Raw genomic sequence first — 13,823 nt, 5'->3', positions numbered from 1 at the left:
ACCTAGGTTGCAATTCAGTTTCCGCGCTAAATTTTGTGGGGAAATGATGTCACATGACTTCATGTCATGTTACCTATACTCACATTCACTTTCCCCACTAGATTTAGCGGGAAAACAACGTCTCACGTAGCAACACAGTTGATAGGCAATTTACCCCGAGATTTTTTTCCATTACATGTAATGATGGGGTTGAGAAAAAATGCCGCGTTAGACCGATAGACGAGCTCTCAGCTCCAGTAGTTTTTGTAGCAGTTAAAAACAAAATAACGAAACACCAAAAATTAAAAAGCACAGATAGAAGCATTGTCAGCATTGTAATAGTTGTTTAGCATCAATTCGCATATAATAAAGGTACTACAAAATTAAACAAACAAGTATCTACAGGTGAGTTATACATAATGAAACGCAATTCCATAAAAATTGGTTTGTCAATAAACACACCCAGAGCATACAACACATTTAGAAGTCTTGAGCCCGAATAATACAATGCTTTCTGTTCGGAACATCTTTCGGGCGGTTCATGCGAAAACAACGTATGAGTTTGGGTCTGAAGAAGACTCGTTTGAACCTGATGCTCCGCCGACCATCTTCGAACGTAGGAAGGCACTTCAACGTGTGAAAAGGCAGACGGAACGATCAGATGAAACTGGGTAGGAATAATGCGTCGATTGTTCCAGAGGAAAGCTCTCGAGTTACTTGTCGTGAACAGCCTACTAGAAAAACCGCGACACTGTGGCCAATGAGTGGGCTTCCGCTGCCTATTTTTGTGCTAACCGTTTACATTTGTGTTTAAATTGTAATAGCCTGCCGGCAACAGACAGGCGGCGCCAGCACAGTGAGAGCCCACGGTCATGTCCTGTCTCGTAACTTGGCAAATAATGAACGATAAGCCCCACATTGCGTGTCGACGGTTTCGCTATGCGATATGTATACGAGCGCAACGCGGAGATATTGGAGCGTGACGCAGCGAAAGGCCTGTTCCCAAGTAAAGCCTAGTGTTGCGCGAACATTCCTTGGATGTTCTAAATGTTGAAGGATCGTTAAAACACCATTTGCAACGTTCTAGGAACGTTCGTATGAGAACATTTCCTACAAGGTAAGCTGCTCTACTTTCTAGGAACGTTCGCTGGCGAACATTCGTATGCACAATATTCTCAGAACGTTCCCCTTCGAACATTCACATGCGCACCATTCTTGAAACGTTCGCTTGCGAACATTCCTGGAGTTTCCGCAGGTGAAGCCAACTTTACGAAGCTCTCACGCAACCTGTTTTTCGAAACACCATCCACTATATATACCACTTTGTGCCAAACGTAGCAAATTAGGCGGAGTTTCTGAAAACTCAGCATAAGGAATCAGTTTTATCATGTATGAGTCTACCGAGGGATGTGAAATAAGGTGTAGAAGAAAGGCAATGGTTTCAAAACTTGATAATGACCTTGGCATTCACGGCGCATGTGGAGGGGCAGTTTTGAATGGACCAGATTTTAGCATCTGGGGTTTAAAACTTTGAACAAGGCATTTCCCAGTTGAGTGTGGGAACTTTATTGCCCGTCGTCGCAGAAGTCCGTCCAGCGTCAGTAGCGGCGGTGGGTCCCCGTGGCAACACGATGGCCCCGCCGATGTCGCACGCCTTCGACGTCACGGTTCCTGCTGGGACACCCGTGGCCGCCATCATCGCCGCAGCTGCGGCCATCGTAAGTCTGCCCGGAGTTTATGCGGTCCAACACCTGGGAGGCCCTACCTTTTAAGTGGTACTGAAGTCACGTCAAGCAGCTGCCTCACTCGGCGCAGCCAGAGAAGTTATTGTTGCTTACCAAGCAATGCCGTTCACCCCAGTCGGCCCGGTGATTACGTCGATAACATGCGTGTTCCTCCAATTGTTCGTTTCGAATGAAACCTCGAAGAAGAGCCTAGAACCTTACGGGCAGATCCTCGAAGTTACCCATGGTGTGTATAAAGACAATCCCAGCGTCAAGACCGGAACCCGCTACCTGAAGATGAAAATGAAAGAAGACAACCGAGTCTCCAATTTCGCCCACCTAGCTGGTTACCGCGTCACTTTTGACTACAGAGGTCTGGCTCGAGTGTGCCGGCGGTGCAAAAAGGAAGGACATTTTAAAGTACAATGCACGGCGGAATACTGCTCAATGTGCGCCATTTTCGAACACGAAGGTTCAACCTGCAGCGAATCCTGTCGGCGTTGTGGTGCGGGACACGCCACGATTGACTGCACGAGTCGTCAAAGCTACGCATCCGTGACTCAAGAAACGATGATGGACTTTCCACCACTAGCAACGAGGCCGTCTTCAAGCAGCATGTGTCAGGAAGGACATGAAGGCGACTCATCAGACGTACCAACGCAGCCACCCCCCGAAAAGGCAACATCGGCAGCCGGCGACCTCAGCGAACTAGCCGGATCAGTCACCGACACAAGCAGCCACACCCTCACGGGCCACCCTCGAAGGACTAGGGTACGGACCATGGAGCACTGCTGGCGAAAAGGAAGACGGAGCTTCAACGGACAGTAAAGCACTGGTGATCGACGAGAAGGCGCCGGACGACCGGAAGACTTTTGTTGAATCTTCTAGCTTTTCCTCGACGGTTAGTTCCGACTCCCCCACGGATCAAGATATGCCTAAGATTTTCGAGACGACCAAAAAGCCTGCCGCCCAGGAAGAGAGAGACCTGACAGCGGTGACAGCAGTGGCCGTGCGGTGGATCGCCTACCTACTAAAAAGCCTAGAAAAGTGACTTCGGGAGGCACGAAGGACAGTGGTACTAGCTCGGTGGAAAGTCCGAACTACTGAAACACGGTATGTGTCAAATATTTGTAGTCCATTTGTTGGCTACACTCTTACGTATTGCCTCATTTAATGTACAAGGCTTTAAGAATGTCAAGAAGGAGATTGAAGTGATGCAGTTTTTGCGACAAAACAGATCCGACATTGCATGCCTCCAGGAAACTAATTTTTCTATACAACGTGACGTTCAGACCTTCCTGACCCGTTTCGGGGGTCTTGCCACTACAGTGTGCGGAGAGGGAGTGGGAATCATAGTTCTAAATCAGACATTGTTGAACGGCAGCTTCAGCTCATATGACACTGAGGACAGAGTGATTTCGTTTGACTTTAGGTATGCTGGGCGCAGGCATAGACTCGTAAATATTTATACCCCTGCCTGACATAAATCACTGCCAGACGGCTTTCGTGAGCTGGATGGCTTCCTTTTAACAACGCAACCCTTAATAGTGCTTGGGGATTTCAAGTGCTTGTTAGATTCGCAGCGAGATATCCGCGGGAAGTCACGGGACCGGTCAGCTGCGTCGCGGTGGAATGCGCCAGGATAGCATGGCTATTGCTTCACAACGATAGGTTTCAGCCTACTTGAGGCACTGATAGCCGCGGGTCGCGCATAGATCGTATCCATGTTTCGCCCCACCTCAAGCCAGCCGTTCACAGGTGCGCTACAACGCATATGACAGCGACGCCAGTTTATACCTCCGATCACCACCCATTGGAAATCGAATTGAAGATTCCTTGCAACGGGCCTGTGAAGGAAGGGACCCGAGACGTGTCCTGTTCGGATGGCCGTTTATGGAACACTGACATTGCGGGTGCCTACGCCCCGCGTGCTCCCCAATTGTCCGCGCGCTCTTCCTCGTCCTCTATTTCTCAACATCCTGCCGGGCCGGCGCTGGTGTTGATGCTGCATCAAGAAGGAAGAGCCGCTGGGCAGGCCTGTTGATCTCTCGCCCGGATGTTTTCGTTTGGACCTCGTCACTCAAGAAGTCGTCCTGCCCAGACATGTACCACGGACTTTCCCGGTCGTCGTGGACGTCTGCCGCCCCAGCTCCGGGTGCACATTTTCATTCGCTTGGTGGTGTCCTTCCATTTCACCTTCCACCACTTTGGAGGAGCTGGGTATTCGGTGCTTGGAAGGGGATCTGTTTGCGAGTCCTCGGACGGTAGCTCTTTTCTCTTTAGCATTTTTGTCCTTTTCTGGTAAGCTTGGACCGTGGCAATCGACTTTGCGTTCGGATTGTACGCGGACTCCGGAGATAATGCGCCCTTTCTGCCTATCGGAATTGAAGGACCGTCCGTTACTCCAACTTACTTACTTGTGCGCCTTTCAAAGTCCTTTCTGACCGACAACTGCCGTCGCCAACGAGTTCGGCGTGACAAAAGTTCGACGTTGACGATTCTTCGACGCACGCCGAATCCGGCTTCTCCGACCATCCCTCAGTCGCTCCTCTGCACTTTAGACCTGGCAGTATTACTTTTGTTTCTCTGCCTTCTATCCTTCTAGAGCTGTGAACGCTTTGTCGAACGGTCTGCTTGCCTGTTGATAGTAGTCCCACAACTTTTGACATATCATGTTGTTCTCGGCTTGCAAACGCATTCGTGGTGTCGGCCGTTTCAGACGGCTCGCTCTCTTGCGAGACTTTGCAGTGCTCGAACCTTCTGGGTCTTGCTGAGCACATGATATCCGCTGGCCCCGACATTCCTTTCGGCGGGGAGATCTGGTGTTCCTTGTCTGTGCGCCCCGCGGCAGCTGGCCGGATTTTCAGCTTGTTATGGACCAGTCTTGACCGCTGAACTGTGGCTAAAAGGTGTTGGTGTCGGTGAAAGGTGTCGGGCAAGGGTTCGCTCCTCCTGGGCAGCCACAGCTTGCGGTGAAACGGTTTCCGTTTTTTTGAGGCCGAACGATTAATCCGTCTATCGCAGGCATCCTCCGTGGCTATAAAGCTATGTGTGCCGCTCTCTCCGAGGACAATGCTATCGCACAAAGACATTGGTTCCGAGAGTAGCATTGTAGTTCTCCCTTTCTCGCCCCCAGCGACGGGAATTTTCAATTGGTTCACCAGTTCTTCGAAGACGTCGTCCTGTGTGGCAGCCGACAGTTTCGTGGGTGTGCAGTCTCGCGCGTAGATCTTTTTGTGGCCAACACTACTGCATAGGGACATTGGTTCCGAAATTAGCGCCGTCCTAATCTTAGCAGTATTCGAACAAGAACTCTTTGATAGAGCGAAGAAGCCCACACTTGGCCTGTCTGAAGCAGAACTGACGGTCCTTGCTTTGCCGCATTCGTTCGGGCACTAATAACTGCCGCAGAGTTTGGAGTGGAATCTTCTCCAGATTGACCGATGCCTTGCGTAGCTTGAGGGGGTCAGGAAACGTCGCATAGAATGGTCAGGTGGTGCCCTCCGCAAGCGGTACAGGTTAGGCTCCTTGCGGTGCGGCAGGCACGAGTGATGTGGTTGCGTTTGCCGCACTTAAAGCAGCAGCGCGCCCGTGTGAGCCTTGATCTTTTGCCTGGGTCGATAGTGCAACCTGGCAGTTCTGAACGTCGTGTTCGGCGGAGCCACAGAGCGGACACGAAAGAGCTCGGCGGTGAACTGATTCGTTGGTCAGTGCTAGTGCAGATGGATTGTTCGAGGGGGACTGGGTTTGTAAGTTCGGCTGATGTGGTGTGCCTTCTGATGCCCGTGTAGGTTGTTCCATGCACCCTTCCTCTCGTATCTCTATCTGGATTTGAAGAAACGTCCTGACAAGCTTGACTTGATCGTCTGGGCGCCATTCGAGCGCGTTGGGGCTGTCTGTTGTCGCACTTTCCTTTGTTTTCTCTCGGTACATGAGTGGTAGATCTTCGGGAAGAACTCTCATCAGTACACGATGAAGAACCACCACGTAGTTGTTGGGCGGAACACTCAAGCCTTCTAGAGATGTTGTGTGGAAATGAATGGCGTCGAACAGCTGACGCAGTTGCGTGACGTTTCTTAAACTGCTTATTTTCGGAAGATTCAGTAGCTGGTTAATGTGTTCGTCGATCAAGATATCACGTTTTCCAAATCTGTCATGAAGTGTACGGACTGCAAGGTCATAATTCTGCTCGGAGAGACGAATGCCTTCGACAGCCCGCTTTGCGTTGTGAGTCAGGCATGTCATGAGGTACTTAAATTTATCGATGGGAGGGAGATCGGGATTTTTGTGAATCGTGACATCAAAATGGTCCCAAAAAATCTGCCAATCACTGATGTTTCCGTCAAAGGTAGGTACCTGGAGTTTGGGAAGGGCGACCCTTCGATGACTGCCCTGAGCGGGTGCTGTAGGGACGGTTCCGGTGGGAGAAAGGCTGCTCAAGGTTTCGGTTGTGGGAGGGTGGCCGCTGTGCTGCAGTGTGTCGGTTGGGGTGCTTGCAACACGCGTGGCGGTGATCGTGGGTTGGTTTAGTTTGTCCAGTGCGTAACGAAGGCGCGTGATGCCGTGGCTAATCCCCGTGCGGTAGTCCTCTGCTCTCTCGATTTCGTTCTCCAAGTCGTCGTCGGTTGTCGATGTAAGGATATCCCGGTTCAGGTCATCTAGGCTTGTCTGCTTCTGGATGAGATAGTGGAGCGGGAGCCGCAAGTCAAGCTCTGTTGTGTTCGGGTTCTGGATAAGATCGTCCAGCTGGGATATTGTCCTGGTGACGGCGGAGCGGACAACGCCGCGGGTCCTGCGTAGGCGGTCCATGTCCTCTCGAGGGGTTTCGGCACCAAATTCTATGTGGAGGAAGGGACCCGAGACGTGTCCTGTTCGGATAGCCGTTTATGGAACATTGACATTGCGGGTGCCTACACCCCGCGTGCTCACCAATTGTCCGCGCGCTCTTCCTCGTCCTCTATTTCTCAACAGGGCCTGTATCCCGTCCTTCGTGGAAATTCGACACCCGTGTGCAGTAAGACAAAGAAAGAAAAGAATGGCTCTCGGAACAACAGCATGGTCTCGCACGACGCATGTTCCCTGACGCTGTTACCTGGGACGAAGTACTGGCGCTCTTGCAGAACCTGTGTAGAGAAGCCGGCCTGCGCCGAAAACGTGCTCGGAACACACAGCTGTGGGGGACTCGTGCAATTACGGATAATATTACGAGGGGGAATAACCACCCAGCTAATGCGTGAATGCCTCACTAGCGTTCAGACGCGCTACAATCGCCTGTTGCTTGCTGAGTCAGCGGCCTCAACCGGACACCGTGCTTGCTATGGAGGCCCAGTGACACCGCGAGTGGTTAGATGGGCTCACCAAACATGGGTAACGGATCGAGCATTACCTAATGTCCCCGAAGGGAGTCCCAGTGCGGCCGGGAACACCGAAAATGAGGCGATGCGTCTAACACGATTTGTGAACCGTTTCATCAGTCTGTAGAACCGACCACACGAAGACATGCACGATATCACAGCACAACACACTTGTTTTTTGCCGGACTTCCACAAGGGCATACCGGAATGGGAATGGATCTTTACAAGCTGCCCAACGGTGACGAAATCCAATGGGCATTAGAAAACATGAATAGAGGCAAAGCACCTGGACCGAATGGCCTCCCCGCGGAGTTCTTTCAGGCTTTTTGGCCAGCAGTTGGTCCCTTTGTGACCAAGGCAGTTCAGGACGCCTTTCGTGAGGGCGTACTTCGAGAGTCGATTACCACCGGCCGAATTATCTTGTTGCCTAAGGAACAAGGAGACCCTGAAAATCCCAGTGCATGGCGCCCCATAACAATTCTAAATACATCCTACAAGATAATCACTGCAACCTTAAGCCGTCGCTTCCAAACAGTGCTAACAGAAATCATCCAACCGCCACAAACCTGTGCCCATACCGGGACGGACAACCCACACAATTACAGCTTTATCGCTAGACATTATAGAATACACGAATCACCGCAAGGCAGCGGGGATGATCGTGTCCCTCGACCAGGAAAAAGCTTATGATCTAGTGCGGCACTGATATATTCGCAGCCCTAGAAACATTTGGTTTTCCTCCGCAGGTGATCAATCTGGTAAAGGGCTTATACAAATATAGAGAGCGAGTTATTCGTTAACGGTAAAATGGTACCTAGAACAAGGATTTCCCAGCGCGTCAGATAGGGATTCCCGCTCTCCCCGGTAATATTTGTGCTTTCTTTGGAACCTTTCTTGCAGCAGTATAGGCGGGATACACTAATGCGTGGCCTCCCTCTGCCAGGATCGGCGTCAGCAGTTGTGAACGCCTACGCAGACGACATCACCGTCTACGTGCAGGACTGTGACAGTCTTCGAAGAGTGTGGAGAATTTCCGATGCTTAAGCCGCGATCTCGGGTGCAGCCCTAAATTTTAACAAGTGTCATGATATATCTCTGGGAAAGGTTTCATTGTTGCCCTCGGAGATCACACCAAAACCCACAGTCAAGATTCTCGGCGTATGGTTCAATGCAAACGGTGCGTTCCTGAAAACGTGGTCAAACATATATCATGCTATGAAGGCGGAAGTCAAAAAGCTAGAACGGTTCCAGGTCCCGCTATTTGAGCAACGCCACTTCGCCCACAGTGTGTTGTGCGGACCCGCATGGTATGTTGCCCGAAGAATTCCCCTGCCACGAAAAACGGCCTTGAGGTTACAACGTCTCTTAACGGAGTTCTTCTGGAACCACAAGACCGCGCTGGTTGCGGCGCCTGTCCTGAGCCTAGCACGAGACCAAGGAGGAGTGAGCTACCCACATATACGCACTCAAGCAAGAGTGTTGGCGGTAAAGGGTGTACTGCAAATATTGGAGGACGAGGAGAGCCCCAGCACGCCCTCTCGCCAGATACTTCTTGGGGACGGCCCGACGGTCTCTTTGCACGAACGATCGGGACAACTGTAGTCCAAGCGAGGCCAAGCCGACTAAATTCTACTAAGATATAATTGCGATGCACCGGCTTATATCAGAACAAGCCCCGGAGGTTGAGGTTCGGAACCTCCCCGCGACCCTTGCCACAGAAATCCTCACCTGCCAGGAAATAGCACCAAACCGACAGGCAAGCATCAACGCGTTCCAGTGGACAGTCATTACAGCCGCCACAATACCGGTCGATGTCTGTGAGTTTGAATAGAAACGAGGATGGAATGTTCTTCGGACTAACACCCAAACATATAGGTGGGGTGCACGCGGATCGCCCAGCCCAGTGTGCATAAACTGCGGTCAAATGGAAACGACACGTGTCGTTGCAAAGCGCGTGGTCGCCCAGCAATTGGGGGCGCGGCTAACACGAGGATTTGGGCTGGACATACGCAAGTATGTAACTCAAAATAGCCCCCCCCCCCCCCCCCCCCCGCCCAAGAAGCCGTGGGCAAGGCTCGTAGTCGTGGTGGGAGAATGGGCACTGTGAAGGAACAGGTGCCAGGCGTCGGTGCGACAAAGACGGCAGAAAGCAATGGAACCCATTTTATTACGCATGAGGAGGAAACTTCGCTCATTTCTGGAAGAGGAATTCGCAGTCCAAAATCGCGAGATTTTTGAAAGAAGGTGGTGCAGTCGTCTGGTGCGGGTGGTCGATGATCGATTGCATTGTCTCTTCCCGCCGTTAGAATGGGTATACGTCGAATGAAGTCGAAAGACACGCTGCCAGGATAACCAACGCCATGGGCTCAGGAAGGCCAGGGAAATTAATTTGATGTTTGCGGGAGCTCTGGTTAGTGGCGGAGCGAGACAGCGGGTAGAGCGCAAGTCATACAAGGTTAACAAGAGTGCACAGGTTCACGGAGGTCTGGGAGTGGCCAGTAGGATTGTATATATTTTGGTGGCAACTCCATGGTCTGTTGTCGTTTTGATGGTCCATTTTATGTATATTGGTAGATTTGAATTGACGTGAACCTTGTAGTTGTATCAGTCCCGTAGCACTTGCTGAATGGGGGAACTGATTGACAATAAACTATTCTAAACGCCGTGTGTATCTGTTGTTAAGCTCGGAGTGAGTGATCGGTTGTGTATACAGCACATTTTAAATCAAAGAAGTTTACAAGTGACAGGTAGGAGTACACTGTCATTAGTACGTGCTCAGGCTGGTACGCTGGGAAAGCGGCTAGCTCGTGCTTGTGCCTTCTAATATCTGTTTCGGTTAAAACATATCGCCCTGTGAGGAGCTTTACCACATTCATATATGTAGTGCGGCTCATTGGGGCTGTAGCCTAAGCAAGCCGTAATTGTGGAATCTTTCTTAATAGTTCTTAGAGAATGTTCCCTGAATGTGGCGATGTACCCATGCCACGTTCTAATGAGATTGAGAGGATGTCCCTGGATAAATATGTAACATTTTGAGAAAGTTACAGGAGTTTTTTGGGTGTTCTGAGAACGTTCTCAGAACCTTGTTAGGATATTTGAATATTGATTGAATGCCCTGGTAATCTTCTATGTCATTCTTAGAACGTTCTAAAAATGTCCCTTAGAAACCATTTTCCGGATGTAGCGATAAATGCCTGAGCCACATTCTGACAACATTGATAGAATGTAAACTCGCAACATTCAAAGAATGTTCTTTATGTTCTTTTGAACATTCCCGAAATTTTCTCAGAACGTTCTCGTGCTACGTGGGTTACTTCTTTGCAGTAAAAGCGTACTTGGTGATATGTATAGTTACGTTCCGATCCGCCCGCCAGGAATGTAGCTTCTGGCGTACTGGCGTGTTACGTGGTCACGGCTTCCTGGCCTACCCAGCATTTCTTGCTTCAGACACTACGCTAAGCCACGCCACCAGAGTAACAGCTCACGTTTGAACAATGCAGCAACCACTCCCAGGCATACTCATTGTTTCTTGATCTAGTCGCTTCATAGCGTCAAACCAAGCCGCATTACATGTAGTCTATAGCATTACTAATCCGACAGCATTTAATATTATAGCGATAGCAAATGCGAAAGTATTTAATGCGATAACGCTGGAGAATGCGATAACGATAGTAAATACGATAGCAAGTTATATTTAAACAATAACTCTGCTACCCAGTTGCTTGGGTATGGAGGGCTTGTGTTGTAATAAGTGTGCACGAAATTTGCTATGCAGCTCTTACTATGCAGCTTTGGTTTTAGCATGTTTTAACATTTGCTGCTACTTCTTTAGGGCACAGAAAAATGTATTTCCGGGGCTTAAACATATATATTATCATATTTGTTTAATAGGTACACACGCTCATCAGCGGCGCCTTTTGAAATTAAAGACGCGACATTTTGTTTGAATCTGCTTTATTGTTTTACAAGTTACGCTGTTTTCCATATCTAGTTCGTCAAGAGTCGTACACATTTTGTTCAAGAACTTTAGATTTACCCAGTTCCCGTAACTCTTTGTGGGAAAAACAGCTTTGGCATAATCTAATGTGCCGTAAAATTGTAATTGGATAGAGGATAACCTGCGTTGGTAACCTAATGCAGCAAACAACTCATAAAGCAAGTATGTGGATGTAGAGGCCATGGGAAGCTTTCGCCACTGTCTCAAAGATTTCCTGTCGTAAGCGGGAATCTTTATTATGGTGTCAAACACGGACAACCCTTATACGAAGTTACTCGTGTAGTATAAGTTACTGGGGGGACAACTTTACACACACAAGGACATTGTGCTGACAGGACGGTGATGCGACCTTATTGTTGCAACAAACGTCGGATAAACCTCTGTTGGCGTTAGACGAACAGGGAGTAGAAGCAAGAAAAGAAAGAAGACTGCTAAGATGCCCCGGCACGTGGGTACGAAGAAAAACGGGGAAAGAAAAAGAAGAACGACGACGTGGAACGTGAACGATTGAACGTTTTGGCCTTGCAAGCTTTCGATGTATTATTCTCAGCGGTGTAAATAGTAAAGTGTTGCTCGTTGTGTGAAAATGGAACGATTACTGTGGCCACCGCAGCGACTGCAACAAAAATTTGGTGCCGGAACCCGGGACTGACATCGCTGCGGATACTTCGAAGCTGGAACGTGAGTGGCTCTTCACGTACAATGGAAGTCCTCAAGAAAAAGCGCAAGGCCATCCGGTCACAGGTAACTCGACAGGTGAACGACGCGGAAGGGTTGCTAAAGACCCCAGGATCTAACGTAGCTGAGCTAGAGTGCTCATCGAGCGTCTGACACTAGCTCAGGGCCAACTTAACAACGTCGACTCCGCCATGGAACCGCTTGTTTCGGAACAAGAAGGAGATGCGCAATTCGCGCAAATCGTCGAATACGCAGACAAGATCGTCATATACTTAACCAAGCTGAAGAGCCTGTTAAGGCGCTCGACGGGAGCGGGGCAGTCCGCCAGTGCCGGTCAGTTGAACGAAAAAGGAGACAGAATTGCGGCATCAACATCAAGAAAGGTCAGACTTCCAAAGCTGGAACTGATGAAGTTCAACGGACATCTGAAAAACTGGCTGCTTTTCTGGAACCAGTTTGATGCCGCAATCTACCAGAACCCTGACTTGACACCGTGCGACAAATTTAACTACTTAAAGGCGGCACTAACAGGGGATGGAGCGGCAGCCATTGATGGACTTCAGCCCACAGCAGAGTGCTACGCAGACGCCATCGATCTCCTACAGCGGCGGTTCGGGAATCAAGAAGCGCTAATCCAGGATCACATGAAAAGCCTCATGGACATACAACGTGTTCCACCTCAGCGCAACGTCAGAATCCTGCGGCGATTGTATGATAGCCTTCAAGCTCGCATCCGGGGTCTCAAGGCACTGGGCGTGAGTGAAGAATCCTACTGTTCAATGCTTTACCCAGTGCTGCTTCGAGCGCTCCCAAGAGAAGTGACCATCGAATACCACCGAAAGACGCTGCAGGGGGAAGCCGAGAGTGCCACCGCCAGTAGATCTGTACAAGCGCCACAGACAAGTTTAGAACCTACCGCAGATCGCACACATCTGAGAGCACTTCGAACTATCCTCGATTTTCTGCACATCGAGGTGGAGAGTCAGGAAAAGGCATCTAAAGAACGGCCAGAGGACGTTGGTGGGAAATCTACAGCCCATTTCACCAAGCGCGAGGCGCAGAAGAAGTCTACAAATCCCGACATGCCACGAACCTCTACTGCTACGGCTCTGCGTGGTGTTATGGAAGGCCTCGAATGTTTCTTCTGCAAGTCAAAAAAGCATGGAACACCCGACTGCAACTCAAGGATAACGCTAGCTGAAAAAAAGCGCAGGCTACAAAAAGCCCGGAGGTGCTTCCGGTGCACGAAAGTGGGGCACGTGGCAAAGATGTGTCGAGGTACACACTGCTGCAACAGGCTCCGAGGCAGGCATACATCCAGCATGTGCGACCCAGATTATACTCCGAGACGATCTGCCGACGGATTGAACGCACAGCAAAAGAAACACGAAGCACCAGTTAGCCTACATGTAAACGAGGAAAGCAAGCCGACAGTACTCTTACAAACGGTTACTGCGGGGGTGGAAGGCAAAAACAGGAAGAAGCGAGCTCGAATTCTCTTTGACAGTGGTAGCCAGCGCTCTTTCATCACAGAAGAGCTATCGAGGAGTCTCGGTCGGAAACTGCTCGGGACAGAGATCCTGACGGTCGGAGTGTTCGGAGGCAAGAATAGGGAACGAACGTACCCCAAGTGATTCTGCGCAACCAACATAGTGGCAAGGAATACAAGATAGACGACCTCAAGACACATTCCATCTCCGAGCAAGAGCTCCCTAGCACTGAGAAGGACGTTATTGGAAGAATTGAAGAACTTGGACTTACTTCGTCACCCGAAGTAAGTCCTACTGGGGTCGGAACACTACTGGCAATGTATAACAGGAAGGATCCAACGACTGAGCAACAGCCTCACCACAGTGGAAACCGCCTTTGGCTGGAAATACATGGATCCACACAGTTGACTTTTGATACTGTCAGCTGTTCCCAGGTGATAGTGCTCATATTTGCTATAGACGAACAAGAGCCATCCATCTTGAATAGATTCTGGGAGCTTGAAAGTGTGGGAGTACTCAAAGAGGCGGACCGAAATCAGTCAGATAATGACATCATGCGACGCTTTGAAGCAAGCATCACCGAGACGAAGGGAATGTACGA

The sequence above is a fragment of the Ixodes scapularis genome, unplaced genomic scaffold (assembly GCF_016920785.2).
Source record: "Ixodes scapularis isolate PalLabHiFi unplaced genomic scaffold, ASM1692078v2 PGA_scaffold1__304_contigs__length_218370807, whole genome shotgun sequence".
Classification (NCBI taxonomy): domain Eukaryota; kingdom Metazoa; phylum Arthropoda; class Arachnida; order Ixodida; family Ixodidae; genus Ixodes; species Ixodes scapularis.
The sequence above is the reverse complement of the archived record's forward strand: the minus strand, read 5'-3'. Positions refer to the sequence as shown.